General features: G+C 40.3%; 1 protein-coding gene across 1 annotated transcript in view; it reads left to right on the top strand.

Moving 5' to 3' along the window:
• Positions 1-4,391, top strand: part of RELL1 (RELT like 1) — a 64,183-nt gene extending 59,792 nt beyond the window's left edge. The window contains exon 7 of the mRNA XM_037829560.1: positions 2,268-4,391. The gene's annotated coding sequence lies outside the window, so the exon portion shown is untranslated. The remainder of the gene's footprint in view (positions 1-2,267) is intronic.
• The last annotated feature ends 11,852 nt before the right edge of the window (positions 4,392-16,243 follow it).

Below are 16,243 nucleotides of genomic sequence, written 5' to 3'. Positions count from 1 at the left end.
GAAATACTATTTTAAAGTGTGTATTCATTTATCAATATTGATATGTTTGTAACTGTGAAGTGGCATGAGAAGAGATTTTAACAATGTGGAAAAACCCCATAATGCAGTCTGGACTTTATAGGATCCTCACATCACTACCACAAATAAGGCCACACTTGGCAATTTATAGATCTTGTGGGATCTTCTTTCCCCTAGATAGCCATTCTGATAAGAGAGGTATTTAGCTGGAAACTGGTAGCTATTGTGCTAGTAAAGATCTGTCTTTTAAATATGTGCGTGCTTGTGAAGAGGGAGAGACCCAAGATATAAATGAGTGCTGGGTCACTTTATTAATAGAGTTTTAAAAAGATTAACTTTCCTTTTTCTTTTTAAATTCTGGTGTTAGTATTGAAGACTTTAAGCAGCCATTTGTATTTTTCACTTCCTCTCAAAGCTATTGTGGACAGCGCAGATTTAGTCAGCTGCAGAAGGTCGCTGTTCAAGGAGGCTAATATGATTAATTTGGCAGAGCAGTGGATGATGGCAACGGTCATGATCACTAACCTTGGGGAGTGGCTCCGTGTTAAGCATCTCACATCTCATGTAAAACCCACAACAGCCCTATGAGGGAATGCTACATTCAGGACCAAGGTTCAACAGCTAGGAGTAGAGGCTCTGGATTTGTCCCGGCCCCTGACTCCACACTCCTCAGTCATAGCCTGGCCTGCTACCTTGCACGCCCACAACTTAAGGGGCCGAATCTGTGCGAAGACCTCTAAATGGGAAACTCCTAAACTGGAATGAAAATTGTTATGTGATGAAACATTACTTTCTAGGCCTGACAGCTCTCACACTTGACTTTATTTTCCTCAATGCAAAAAAGTCTAAAACATCTAAGGAAGCAGATGATAAAAAGAGGAGATGTAAAAATAGTTGGAATACCTATTTTCCAGATAATGGCAGAGTTTAAAGTTTTACTGGAAAAAACTCTCTTATTTTTTACTTCTTCATTTTCTTTTGGATCATTTAAATATTTCCCCACCTCTGGCTTTTCTACCTTTTTTCCCTTCTCTCATCTGGCCTATTAAATGACTCCTAGTATTACAAGTTTGACTCCGTTCAATCCTACAGTACAAATCCATGGTTCAGCTGTGCTAGTGGCAGTGCTTTTCAGCTAAGGGGATAAGGGTCCTTTACTCAACCCACCTTGTACGGGAAATATCTATTTGTCACTGTCTCTGTTTCTCATAACTACTGCGAATATTAGGAATGATGAAAAAAGATAATAAGGGTAATAATATTAGACTGTCTTGAAGAGTGAGCTGTAAAATAAGTAAATAGCATGTCCTTAAGACAGCTTTATCAACTTTTTGCTATTTCCTCATATTTGTGCAATCTGGCTCCATCTCCGTTTTTGTTCAGCATTCATAGGCAGGCACAATTTTGGCAGATAAGAGAGTATTTGTTCCTGAACTTGGTGTAGATTTACCAGCCTGGTGAGTTTCAACATACGCAAGCAGCTCTAGAATTTTAGTTCTGCCCAAGAGTATCCCAGTCTTCCAACCAGGAAATTAAAAGTCTACATAAAGGTCAGTAAGACAAAATGCTTGTTAGAAGCCATGTGGGAAGTATTAAACTATTACACAAACACAAGGGGCTTCCTCTGTGGTGTAAATGGAGATACCGACAAGGGCCACTGGTTAGAATGACTTAAGAATATAATGCAGAACCCTACAGTACAATAAAGACTCGAGATTGAGGGGTTTTTCATCATTTTCTCACTTGCCCAATGAAACCCAGCCAAGCTGCTCTGTGCTCATTGGAGTCCCAGAGTTATCTTCATTTGACTTGACTTTAGGAGAGACACCTTGCTTTGATGCACCTAAGGTTCCTTGGGATTAAGGGTGTTCATCCTCCTGCTCGTTACTTGTCAGAATGTGATGGAGAAGTTAGAGAACATACTCCCAAGAAGTGATATTGGAAGCACAGGGAGGATGCCCACCTGTCACCACAGAGATGTGTTGTCAGAACAGACTGATACCCTCGGCCTAATGTTCTCAGATTCTACTCTTTTCAATCCGTATGACTTTAATAATGAGGTCCTTTTGGAATTGTGGGACTTCAACTCTTTTAGATGAAATTCTTTTTTTATAAAGAAGAAAGGTGTAATGGGGGATGGGGTGAGGGTGGATTGTAATTCCTCCATGTTTTTAAATATTCAGGCAGATTGAGCTGTGATGCTGTGTTTACCTGTTGTAAAGTTTTACCTTTTCTGTTTTCTCTTGCAGGAGTGATTTTATTCGAAGAGTTCTAAGAGACTGAAAACTTACAAGATATGAAGTTGCTTAGGGAATATTTTTGTATCTTTTGTACAAAATTTTCTAACATGAAGTCTCCAGGCAAGTGGATAAAACCTAAAAGGGAATATTGTTACTATGCTGGATGCAGAGTTCCCTTCGCTTTGAAACAAGTTTGATTTAGAAAGTCTGGTGAAAAATTTATTATGTTTCCAGGGAAGGAAAGTGCTCATTTTTTATCTTTCCGACCACCATCAGCCACCACCTCTCCCAGCCCCCCAGCCCCTGCCTTGGTGTCCACGCTGCAATTTTTCCAGCATGAGCTCTGGGAACAGTGGAACTGTTCACATACAGTCTGAACTTAAGCTTGGGGTTGTGTGTGTGTGTGTCTGTTCCCCCAACCCTTATATCCCATTTTGATTCTGGTTGTAAGAAGACCCTCGTACAGTTTGGTACAGAAGGTGAAAGATGACTCTGGTGGAGAAAGGTCCTTGGTGGTCATCTAGTCCGGCTTTGAGAAATGGATCCCCCAAGAGATCATGGAGTCAGATGGGACTGGATCCTAGACTTTAGTTTCCAAGACCAAGAATTTAGCATTACTTCTACCACTGTCATGCCACCCCTAGGTCACCTTTGTATCTTGAGAGTTGTATTTTTCTTTTTAACTTAAGCTAAGCATCTCTTATTGTCCCTTTGAATAAAGAGGAAATGGTTTAAAGCAATTCAAACAAAAATATTCTTGTTTTGACAGCCCAAGGTCAAAACCAAACAAAACCAACTTCTGTGCAAGATGGGCCCGCACCTACCTCTGGCATGTTTTTCTTGGTGCACTTCCTGTTTTCCATCTTGTATCTAATGTTTGTTATTTAAAAGACTCAAGGTTACTTTCCCTTTCAGCCTGGCACACCTCACTTAAAAAAAAAAAAAAAAAAGCTTTATGGTTTAAGAAGCACCTGAAATAACCAGAGGCAAAGACAGTAGTACATTTTTGGTAGGTCTGGGATGAGTGAACCTATTCAGGATCCTCCAGGTAGAGTGGAGCCCTGAGCCTGAGGGCTTTGCCATTGTGTTCTCAGTGCAAGCCAGGAAAGCCCAGCCAAGCTGCCATGTGCTCATTGGATCCCAGAGTGAACTTCTGGTGAAGCTTCGGAGAGACACCCCACCTTCAAGCATCTAAGGTTCCTTGGGGTTCAGGACGTTTTTCAAAGAGGAAAAGCATTTTCCTCATTTGGCCCCCAAAAGATGATTTCCATAAAATATATTTTAAAGTATTTACTGTAAATATACTCATTCCATTCTGTTTCTGGCATCAAGCTAAAAGTTTCTAATCTTTTAAATGAATGGTAGATTCAATTTAATTACTGTGTATTTTTTTTCTGACTACTAATAAGGTGTACTGTGTACAAAAATACATACTGTGGAATAGAAAAAGTCAGTATGGAAATAAACATCACAGAGGTCCAGAAAGTTGCAATATAGGATTTTTTTTGTGTGTATGTATTAGTATAAATAATATATGTGTGGTGTAGACCAGTTGTTAAAAACAAACAGAATCATCTTTTGCTTTAAAAATAATATGCCCTCAAAGTGATGAGGTTTGTAAGATATTCTGAAGCTTTAATTTTATTCAAGTCAGAGCACTTTTTTTTTTTTTTTACAGCAGTGCAGCAGACAAGAGAATACTCAAAAATATTTAAAATTGTATTTATACCAAGAGTATGTTTTAAATGTTTTCTAATACTTGAGCAATTTTTGTCTGGTGGACTTCCAAATATGCCAAAAATTAAGCATTCAATATTTTCAACATGTAAGCTTTTTACTGGTTTATATGTCTAATGAGAATTTGTAAGTGTTCCCAAAGCAACTGATGTTTACAGGCCTTGAGCTTTCCCTCATTCTTTAGGATTGGGGGTCCACAACAAACTTACCATGCAAAACACTAATGATGGATAGCTTCTTGGTGTGATAAATGAGTTGGCTACTACCTTGATGTAAAAATTTGTAAAGGGAATTTTTCACCATTTCGAGTGTCAAATGTATTTTTAACTGTCTGGTTTGTACTTTTAAGACTTTTGTATTACCAAAGCAGAGTTAAAAATAAAAATGTTAAGTACAGTATGTTGTTTTTGAATTATCTGATCATTGGTGCTTTAGACACAGAAAACACAATCATGTTGGTATAATTTATCAAGCTTAATTTTATGTGGCCTAATTTCTTATGTCTTGAATGATCTATTTGTCAGGTCTCCTTCGTCTTCTTTGTTCTGTGATTGTTCCCCAGTCTTTCCTTGTGTTTCATGATCTTGACATTTTTGAGGAGTACCGGTCAGTTATTTTGTAGTTTACCCTGCAAATTAGGTTTGCCAGATGTTTCTCATGATGAAATTGAGTTTTTGCATCATGGAAGGGGTGCCTCAGAGGTGATATGCCCTTTCCATTGTGTTGTATCAGGAGGACACGATGTCAGTATTTATTACCTGTGATGTCAACCTTGATCATTTGGTCAAGGTCATATACGACAGGTTTCACTCCAGTAAAGTTACTACTCTTTCCTTTGTGATTAATAGATATTTAGGGAGAGATACTTTGAGACTAGGCAAATATCACCATTAATTTTTCCATCCATGGTGGATATTACCTGTAGCAGATATTACTGCGGTGTTCCAAGGGTCACTTCCCATTTCTCTTATTCCTTCTTCATTTTTTAATTGGAATTCTTCTGTAAGGAAGAGTTGCCCCTAATCCCCCATTTATTCATTCACATCAGTATGGATTCGTGGATATTTATTTTATTCTTTGGGTTATTATAATCCAGTGCTATTGTTACGTACTTTCTTGTGCATGTTGTTCCAACTTTGGTCATTGGGAGTTCTTTCAGGTTGGCTCCTGTGTCCTTTTGACATGGTCCCAGCTTTTTTTTTTTTTAAAGCCCTTCCCTGCTTTCACCTGTTTCATGTAGTATTTTCCATGACTCAGCCCTGGAACCAATTGCTAATTGAAGGAGCCCTTGTTTCTTTTATTGGAAAATGGTATTTAGAAATATAGATCAGTTGTGTTTGTTGCTAGTGGTGTGTCATTGCTCTAGGACTCACTGTGGATAGATCTAGGAAGCATCTATATCTGTATCTGTATCTATATGCTCATGCATGCATATATACACATCTATACTTATTTCTGTATCTGTATATTAAACAAAAGCATGAGTCTACTAATGTCTCTGCAGTTTAGCACCAGTGGGTTCATTTTAACTTTGTCCTTTTCCTTATTTGTAACTTCTTTCTCCTTCAGTGAGGAAATTTGGCACTTATTATCTACAACATTTTTACATATTTGTTCAACTCCTAGTGTATGAGTTTCCTAGGGCTGCTGTAACAAATTACTACAGACTTGGTGACTTAAAACAACAGAAATGTATGTTCTGGGGGCCAGGAGCTGGCAGCACTGGCTCTTCCTTGAGGCTCTGAGGGAGGATCTGTTCCCTGCCTCTCCTGGCTTCTGGGGGCTGGTGACAATCCTGGGCATCCCTGGGCTTGTAGAGGGTCCCTCCAGTCTGCCTCTGTCTGCACATGGCTCTCCTCTCTGCATCCTTTTCTGTCTCATATGGACACTCATCATTGGATTCAAGGCCCACCTTAATCCAGGGTGATTGTTCTGGTTTGCTAATCCTGCCATTATGCAAAACACCAGAAATGGAATGGCTTTTATAAAGGGGGTTTATTTGGTTACAAAGTTACAGTCTGAAGGCCATAAAGTGTCCAAGGTAAGGCATCAACAATCGGGTACCTTCACTGAAGGATGGCCATTGGCATCCAGAAAACCTCTGTTAGCTTGGAAGTCACGTGGCTGGTGTCTGCTTGCTCCCAGGTTGCATTTCAAATGGCGTTCTCCAAAATGTTGCTCTTGGGGCATTTCGTCCTCTCTTAGCTGCAGCTCCTCTTCAAAATGTCACCCTCAGTTGCTCTGAGGTCCCTCTGTTTGTGAGCTCTTTTTATAGGACTCCAGTGAATTAATCAGGACCCACCCTGAATGGGCAGGGCCACATTTCCATGGAAACATTCAATCAAGAGGTCACACCCTAGTCAAAGGTGTCACTCACAGTTGGGTGGGTCACATCTCCATGGAAACAATCAGAAGGTTCCAACCTAATCAACACTAATACGTCTGAGATCACATTAAAGAATAAGGCTTTTGGGGGGACATAATACATCCAAACTAGCACAGTGATCTTATATCAAGATCCTTATTCCAAATCACATTCTGAGGTTTTGGGTAGACACACCTTTTAGGGGGACACCGTTCAACCCTACATATAGAGTAGTTTCAAGATTTACTCCTGTGAGAGAAAAATTGACCAACTGGAATAGCATTTGTGTTCAGTTCTTTATGCTTTTAATCTTACAGTATCCAGTCAAAGCCCCATTTGCCAAAGTTATTTAGGTTAGCTCCTCTCTTTCCCACCCCCTTCAGAGTGGTGGTGATTAATTTGTGACACCAAGTCGTTGGTCACCATCTGTATTCCTTCTTTCCCCATATTCTTGTTAATTTTTAAAAAAATTATTTACAGAAGATGTCTTTGTAATGCCTCATTGGATTTATATTTTGAATTTTGTTTCCCCCCTACCCCGAAAACAAGATGATCAGTAATAATTTATACTGAGGATGTGAAAAAGTTGATTTTTATACATTTTAGGCTCATGAAAACCAAGAAATCTGGAATGTATGCACCTGGGAGGATGTTGGAAATTCACCAAATCCCTCATTATAGCCAAAAGGGGTCACCTGGGGTGAAAGGTTTTAGTATTAATAAGCCTTCTTGACATCCTCTCTAGCACAAGTATAGTGCAGAATGGGTGGTGCTAAAGTATTACTTAGCTTTCATGTCTTTCTCAGCTCATTAGGGATGTGGTGAGCACTTGTTGGAAGTGGACATGCTAACCTTGCCGTGTTCACCTGAGCAATTAGTGCAGCTCTCCTGACACGACAGGTCCTGACTGGATCTGCCAGGGAAACGGTCCATGGCTCCTGCACTTCCTTTTCAAATCTATCCTGATATTTAGGCTTCTTCAAGCCTAATCTGATACAGTGAAAAGACAAAGGAACCTCCCCTCCCTCCCTCCCATGGAGAACAGAATGTTTGGGGGGATTGGAAGTGGGTTCCACAACTTAGTCCTTGTCGCTGAGGGTTTAGCTGTAGCCAAAGGACTATGTTTTACACTTGAGGTACTTGCCAGTTCTTGGATCCTCCGACCCTTTCATCTGAGTGGTCTACCCAGGGCTTCCCTCCCTCTTTCATCTTCCCAGGACCGTTCTGCAGGACTTCCCTCAAGTGTCCCTCACCTGAATGGATTCCTGGGACGTCTCTGTCCCCTGCTTTCTGTGGCTGCCCAGCTGGGGCCAGACCTGCTTGGGGTCGGTCTTGTACAGAGCTGGGACTCATGCATGCACACACCGCCCTCTGCTGGCAAAAAGCAAGAACTGCAGAGAGGATGGCTTCTTGGCTGTTTGTAGGTGGAAGTGAGCAGGGGTGGAAGGCTGTAGCTTGTAAGGCAGGGCACACAGAAAGCACTCGTGATGATTTGCCAAATGAATAAATAAAATCCTACTTTTTAAAGTGAAACAACACTTTTTTTTTTTTTTTTTAACGGGAGTACTTTTTACTGGAGAAAAAGTTCAGGTTTGAGAAGTAACCCGTTTTTTGACCCTGCCAGTTTGTCTTTTTTTTTCTTTCTTGTTAGATATTCCAGTTTCTTACCAGGGAGCTTGTGTCCCAGCAGATGTTACTTTGGACACTAGTGAGAATGACTGATTCTGTATCATAGCAAACCCCACACTGTCAATCCCATCAGTGCCACGAGAAGCAGCGTGGTCTTGGAGAAGTAGCCAGGCCTTTGCCCTTGAGTGTGAGTCCTGGCTCTGCCACCACTACTGTATGCTATTGGAGAAATAATTTTATCTTTCCGAGCCTCAATTTCCTCATCTGTGAAATGACCTAGCTCCCAGAGTTTGAAAGGATTAGAGAAAAGTCATGCAAAGCCGTGTGTGCCTGTCGTGGTCTCCATTGCAGGCAGCCACGTTTGGTAACTCAGTGTTCCAGTTTACTTAATGCTGCCATTATGCAAAAGACCAGAAATAGATTGGCTTTATAAAGGGGGTTTATTTGGTTACAAATTTACAGGCTGAAGGGCATGAAAATGTCCAAATTAAGGGATCAATACAAGTATACCTTCACTGAAGGAAGGCCAATGGCGTCCAGAAAACCTGTTAGCTGTGAAGGTACATGACTGGTGTCTGCTAATCCCGGGTTGCGTTCCAGCTCCTCTCTCAGCTCCTGTGCTTTTTTCAAAATGTCTCTCATAGTGCAGCTGCCTCTGGGCCTGTGCCAGTGTTTTTAAAGGACTTCAGTAAACTTAATCAAGACCCACACTGAACGGGCAGGGCCACAGCTCCATGGAAACAGCTTAATCCAAAGATTCCAACCTAATCAACACTAATACATCTGGCTCCACAAGACTGCATTAAAGAACGTGGCGGTTTGGGGGACATAATACATCCAAACTGGCACACTCAGTGTAGGCATGTGAAGAGGTCCAGCACACAGAGCTTCGTCCAAAAGTTGAGGTTCTTGCTCTGGAACTGAGCCACAGCGGAGGCGTGGAGTAGAGGAGGGTCCAAGTGTTGAGGAAGCAGAAGTAGAGAGGTAGAGAAAAGATCTGAGGATGAGGAGGCAGTGTGTGCAGTGGGCAGTGGGAACTCTACGAGCCCAGAACCTCTTCCTTCTGGGAATGGCACTTCCCTTCTTTGAAGAACTCTCCTCCTCCCTCCTAGAGCCCGTGTGTTTCTAGAAGGAGCTGCTGATCATGGTACCCTGCTCCCCTGACTGGCTGTACCTGCGTGGGGTGGCCACTGGCTGGATGGGGCTACTTCCTGGATGTATTCAAACTGGAGCTGGAGAAGGGCTTATTTCTCCGGTTACTAGTGGGCTCACGGTTTGTGGAGGCCATCTTTCTGGCTACAAGGAGGGCTCCCAAACATCAGGTTTCCATCTTGTATTAAAAGTGCATTTTTTAAAATAAAACAGATATGAGGGCAGGGAAGGATAAAAGAAACAGGTCAGTTTTAACGCTGTAAATATTCACTTCAAACAAATGCAGGCTTAAAATTGTAAATAAGCACAATTTCTGGTGTGTCCTACAGTTAAATGAAGAAAATAATGAGAATTAACAATATACTAAAATCAAAGTGCCCTCAAGATGTATTTTGCCTTGAGATGATCCTGAATGAAGTAGGCTAAAAAGGACTTACCTAGTTTAGAAACTGTAACATTATTAGAAGAGGTTCAGATATTGAGGTTCAGAGAGCTTTGGTGGTTATACGGGCTAACATTTAGTCATAAGGAAGAGTGTTGCGTGTTACTCATAAAAAGTAGTCAGATGTGACATCACCATCACTGGGTAATAAAATTGCAGCTAACAATGTTTACCTTCTGCTGGGTACTGTGCTAAGCACTTAGTACCCTGTGTTCTGGTTTGCTAAAGCTGCTGAATGCAAAATACCAGAAATGGATTGGCTTTTACAATGGGGGTTTATTAGTTCACAAATTTACAGTTCTAAGGCCATGAAAATGTCCCAATTAAGGCATAAATAGGATCATACCTTCTCTGAAGAAAGGCTGATGACATCTGGGGTTCCTCTGTCACATGAGAAGGCACATGGCGGGAATCTGCTGGGCCTCTCCGGGTATTAGCTTCTCGTTTCCAATGCTTTCTCCAAAATGTCTCTGGGCTTCTGTCTTGGCTTCTCTCTCTCAGCTACTGTGCATCCTTGCTTGTTTCTCCCAGGGCATTTCTCTCTAAGCATCTGGGGTCCTCTCTTAGCTTCTCTGGAGCAAACTCTGGATTTCATCTTTTAGCTTCTCTCCTGGTTTGGGTTTCAACAGCTGTCTCCAAAATGTCTCTGGGCATTTTCTTTCTAAGCTTCTCGGTCTGTGTTGGCTCTGAACTGTCTCCCTGAGCCCTCTTAAGGACTCCAGTAAACTAATTAAGACTCACTAGAATGGACAGGGTCACATCTCCATGGAAACAACTTAATCAAAAGATCCTACCCTCACAAGATTGGATTAAAAGAGCATGGCTTTCCTGGGGTGAATAACAGCACACCCTGTATCTCATTTAAACCTCATTACGGCCCTCACTGAGCACAGCCTTCACATCTACTCTGTAGGTGACGAAACAGAAAATTCAGGTCCTGTGATAATTGTCAAAACCCAAGTACCACTGATACTGGGTGACCTCAGAGATTTTACAGATAAGGCCTTGACTAACTTTTCCATTCTTTATTAAAATCTTTCCTAAGAATCAGAAAAATAACCTTCTTTCCCAACTGATTTCAGAACATATATTTTTACTAAATAAAATTGAATTGGTCATATCTCCACCACTTTGTTTCAAAGTTCCCTCACCTTTCAGATCCCAGAATTCACTTTAGGGTTGTGATTGTTGCATTCCCTGAAATAATGGAGATCAAAGGTTTTCTTTTCTTAGAAACTTTGAGTCTGTAAAGAAGTTTCATGTTTTGTTTCAGCCCGTCTTTTAGTCTAATGCCAGTAATCCACAGAGAGATTGTATTGTGTAGGCCTTTTAAAAGCAACAGCTTGTTGTTTAATTTGGGTTCAGTTGAGATTCTGCCATACTGACTGGCTGTGACTGTGGAGAATTTATTTAGCTTTTTGAGCCTCCATTTCTCCATCTGTGAAATGGGGATAATCATACTTACAACTCATAGGGTCAATGGGAAGTTAAGTGAGATGATGCATATGCAGAACGAAGAACTGTGCTTGGCTGTAGCAAATGCTCAAAACATGATAGTTTTTAAAAAGTTAAGCTATATTTGCATCTATAAAAAACAGAAGACAAAAACTATTACTTGATGCCTTCCAGAAATTATTACTGAATACAATTTCTATGTCAATAATTGTATTATTTGGTAAATTATTTTGAAGTGGTGTCTTTGCAGATATTTTCTTTTATTTATAATGCAGATTTTTTTCCTATAACATAAAGCTTAAATTAAATACCATAATAGTTCTTGTTGTTTTGTTTCCTGGCTGATGGCTGAAAATCTTAAACATTGTGATCTTATGTCTTTATATATTGCTGACTTAAAACCTTTGATTCCTTTCTGAGCTCTAACCTCAGAGAGAGCATCGATTGATGAGCAGAGACTGTCAACTCTCTGCCCTGTTAAAATTTCCTTTTTTATCTAAGATCCAAAGTTTTACATGTGCCATTCTCCATACCTTTGAGATATATTTTGGAGAATGGAAAAGGATGAGTAGGACCTGGAAATAAAATTATTTTGGAGGGACTATTTTTTTAAGTTGGTAACTGATGTCAACAGAAAATTTTATTGTTTTGCTTTCAAAATAAGAAAGTTCTGACTAAACAAATATTCTTATCAACCTGTCCCCCAACAGTCTCACTCATGTTAGTTTGGAATGTGTAGTTTTATTAAGGGAAATGAGTAAAATTCTTTGTCTACCTTCTAGTCTCTAGGCTATATTTTTCTACAGTTTTAGATTAACTATGCCAAAATGCTTAAAAGCAGTAAATAGAGAAGTCTCCTAAAAAATAGTCCAGTTTTGTCTATTTAAAAAGTGCTTTATATACATTAGTTCATTGGTTTTCTAAACCAGTAGCCTCCAAAATAGGTTTCACATACCCCAGGGGTGTGGAAAGAAAATATTAACACTCTATATTTAATTATTATCTCATCCCAGCATTGCTCTAAAAAGTATACAAAATATTAGTACCAGAGTACAGTGCAATTTGCAAATAAATAAACATATATTAAGGGTAAGAGTGCAAACCTTTTTTTATTGATAACTGATATTATCAAAAAGCTGTGGAGATCCCTGTTGTAGTCTTGGTGTTTCTCAAAGTGTGGCTGGAGAACCCCATCAGTGCAGAGGCCAGGGCCCCTCCTGAGACCTCGGAATCAAAATCTCTGAAGGACCAGGCCCAGAAATCTGCTTTTTAAACAAGCATTTCAGATGCTTCAGGGGCACAGTGAAGTTGGAGGACTTCTGCTTTCAACTCTGGGAAGTAAGAATGATCCCCATTTTACAGATGAGGAAGCTGAGGCTCAGGAAAATCACGTAACTTATGTTCTTTGTCTACCTTCTGATCACACAGAGCCTGGATCCAGCCCAGGTTTGACAGGACAAGAGTGGCTCGGGCATGTAAAGTCCCAGCATGCACCCTGTGGTCAGAGGTGACACACATGGTCGCAGTGTCACTGAAGAGCCAGCTCCCAATGCACTTTCCCCACCGCTAGGAGCCCATGGAAAAGTGAGATCTGAGGCTCACTATGCAAATACCCATTCTTTTTTTCTTTCTCCCTCAGGATTTTAAAGATGGCTTTCAAGGTGACTAACATGTGGTCAGCCAAGCTCCCCACTGCTTGGCTCCAAGCACTGTTTTCCTGAAGTTTTTGTTCTCACCTTGGTGGGCTTGCCATCCTCAGGGTCTCATGGCCTCCTCATGGAGACCAAACCTTCACCTGCTGCTCAAACCCTACTTTCTCTCTGCCCAGCTTTCCAGAGAACTCTAAAGCCTCATTATTCAAGTAGTGCAGGGCAGTCTGAGAGTGAAAAGCATGAATAAATGCAGTTTCTTTTCTCTCAAATACATATAGCCTTGTGCTTCCTCAGCGTTGCATTTATACTTTTATTGCAAGATACTGCAATCTCACAATTAGCATTCAGAAATTCTTAGTGAGCTGCATCATAACTCCTGAATAGACTGGAAACAGTTTTATTCTTTCATTCAACAAATAAAGTATAGAGTTTCCACCTTCTGCCATATGCCATCCTAGATTTGGGCAAAAGGCACATGTTTATTATAGTCACTTTAGTTGAAAATAAATTTGCTAGTAGTCACCTCTGAGAGGCTTACTTTAACAACCAGGTAGGGATCACCTGCTCTGAATGTTGTTTTTTAAAGTGGTTGAGGGTGCTTCAAAAATTACCAATCTGTTAAGATATGTTTACTCCAATCTGATAGATGGGAGAAACCTACACATTTAGTAAATATATAAATAACTTATTTTGTTATGAATTAACAGGCAGATCATTTACCATGGGAAAAAAGTGTCAGTTGGTCTCTGTTTAATTATCACAAATTCCAAGAGAGGATTTTTAAAATTAATGAGTTTACATTGAGAGGAAAAGAAAAATAAATAGAAGCACGAATTTCCACAATTTCATCATAAAAGACTCAGTGTACAAATAGGAGGCCCTTTTGGTAAGGAATAAAGTTAAATTCAAAGACAGAAGGCCACATCCTTTGTCCACTGTAGGTGATTGTGGAGATCGAAGGAAGAAGTAACGTTCCATCCTCTAAGTTACTTCACAATGATGACAGAACTAAGAAAGCCAGGAGCTCTGTGCTCACGTGCTGGCTTTTGGTGCCTTGTTCACTCTTGCTAGAGCTAGAGACACAGATGAGAGGGTTAGGAAGAGAGGAGAGAATCTTACTCTTTGAGTCAGAGGCAGCGTGGAGATAGAAAGGGGGAAATGGTCAATGTCAAACAGCTATTGAGTATGGACAGATAAGTGTGTGGTATAGACGAAATCTAAAATTCTCTTTACACTCTTGGGGGATCTACTTTGTCAATTATAACAATTTGCTAGTATCTGTAATGGAAACCAGAGAAAAGTATTTAATTCCGTATTTATAGGATAGCTTGATTTTCCCAGGAAATGTAATATATAAATGTAAATTACATATTAGATATGTAAATTTCATATTACGTGTAATTTCTTAGCTCAAGAAACCTATATGCAATATGTAAATAAGCTGAAATCGAGGTTTAACATGGTAAGAATCACGATACAATTTGCTAAGGAACTTGGAGAACTGCGACATCCACTCCTAATTGCATTTAGTGCCGTAGGTTCAGCGTGCATCTGTGATTTCAATTTGCCCAAAATGTTGGGAAAGGTTCACTATTTTCAACATCATTTTTCTGAAAAGATGTTGCACCAAGTTGCAGAAGTTCACTACCCACAGCAAGCTGCTCAGACAGCTCAGATAACCTGGTGGATGAGGCTAAAATCTGGAGTTGTTTTTCAGAAAGGATTCCGACTTTCCCTGACATCTTTTGGTGGAGCCTGGATATCGTGGTAAAAAAAGGGGGGGGCCAGATTGCTTAAAAGAGGTTTGAAATTCTTGGTCATCTGCAACCTTTTTGAAACAGTTTTTCACTCAGAAAGAATCCTTAATCTCTAAATGAGCTGTCAGTTACGGTGAACTCTCTGCAACAGTCCTAAAATGGAAAATTCACACACTCACACACACACACACACACACAGTCAATGCGGAAGTGTGTTTCTGTACAAGGAAAAGAGACCTATCTACACTAACAACTTACTCTATCCCCTTCCTTGTCTGAATTTTCTTCTTACATCCTTCTGTGATGGAGATATCAGGAGCAAGTTGGGATTGTGGGCCAGTCCTCCTTCCTCTGAACCAAAGACTTTACATGTCAAAGGTGCTACTGTAAATAAACTCTTTAACTTCTTGCTAACCAGCTCTATCCTGGGCTTTTGTGTTTTAAGGGCCTGGTGTGGCAGATTGTAAACCCACCCCAGTGCTAAAAGTCCATTCTTCCCCTTCTCGGTAGCATAATCTTGAATTATTTGGGGGAGCACAGAGCTAGGAAAACTACTTTTCCCAGTTTTTCTTGCAGCTAGATGTGGCCACATAACCAGATGCTGGGCAATCAGGTAAAAGTGGAAAAACTGATTATACTTTTGGGACGTCCTTAAAAGAGAGGGAGTGGACTTTTCTGATCCTTTATCTTTTGTCTTGCATGGAAAGCAAATGTAATGACTGTAACTCCAGCAGCCATTTTGGACCACAAGGTGACGTTGAGAATGGAAGCAAAGCAATAGAAGGAGCAGGGAGCCTTGATCCATGGCATGCCCTTCCTGCCTGGACTGCCACCTCCAGACTTCTTTTACATAAGGGATAAATATTTGAATAAACCATTATCATAGGCAGCTGTACCTAGTCTCCACTAAAAAGCTTAGGAAATTAAGGAATATGCACTCTGAAATATTAAGCATTTGATGTATACAGTGCAACAGCACACACACCTACAATGCAATTTACACTGCCAATTTTATCTCATAAGGGCTCTGAGAGACCCTGTAGAGCTGGCTTGTCATTGTCATAAAAGACTCGGGGTAATATATGCCCATTAAACATCTGTAAGAGTGCTATCCTTAAAGATGCTAGAAATCATGTTTTATGTTTATATTATAAATATTTAATAAAATTAGTGCTTTCAGTTGTGCGCATGTAAAAAATCTTAAAGGGCTCATTTCTAATTAATAAGACATCATTTTCAAGAGTGCTTACTGTGTGCCAGGCACTGTGCTAAACTCACTTGCAACATCTCATTTAATTCTCACACATACATGCTATTCTCACTGAACAGGCAGAGTAATGGAAAGGTAAGTTGCTTGCCCAAGGTCACATGGCCAAGCTGGAAATCAAACCAAGGTCAGTGAGACTTCAGAGCCCGTGTTATGAAACATCATATTACGGCGTCTTCCATGTTTTCATTTTTCTAACTCTTCCAAATTCTCCAATGAGCCACAACAGAATGGTTGTCTTTTGTTTATATAGATCAGAAGGCTGAAATACAGAGAGGGCTGGTTTTCCTTAATCTTAAGGTAAGTTTCGCACGTGTGGTCATGGTGTCCGAGTTTGAACTCTGGGGATGGAGAGCTATAGCTGTGCTCCATGCTCAGCTCATTGACTTGGTCTCCTCCTTGACTGCAATTTAGTAGCCTAGCTTTTTAAACTGACAAAAGCATTAATGGTAACTGATATTCAGTCTGGGAAAATTGGAACCACCTTTGAGTTAAGACAGACAGACACATATGTTATATTTTAATCAGA

The sequence above is a fragment of the Choloepus didactylus genome, chromosome 3, assembly GCF_015220235.1.
Source record: "Choloepus didactylus isolate mChoDid1 chromosome 3, mChoDid1.pri, whole genome shotgun sequence".
NCBI classification, from domain to species: Eukaryota; Metazoa; Chordata; class Mammalia; order Pilosa; family Megalonychidae; genus Choloepus; species Choloepus didactylus.
Note: the sequence above shows the minus strand (reverse complement) of the source record. Positions and strands in the feature narration are given on the sequence as shown.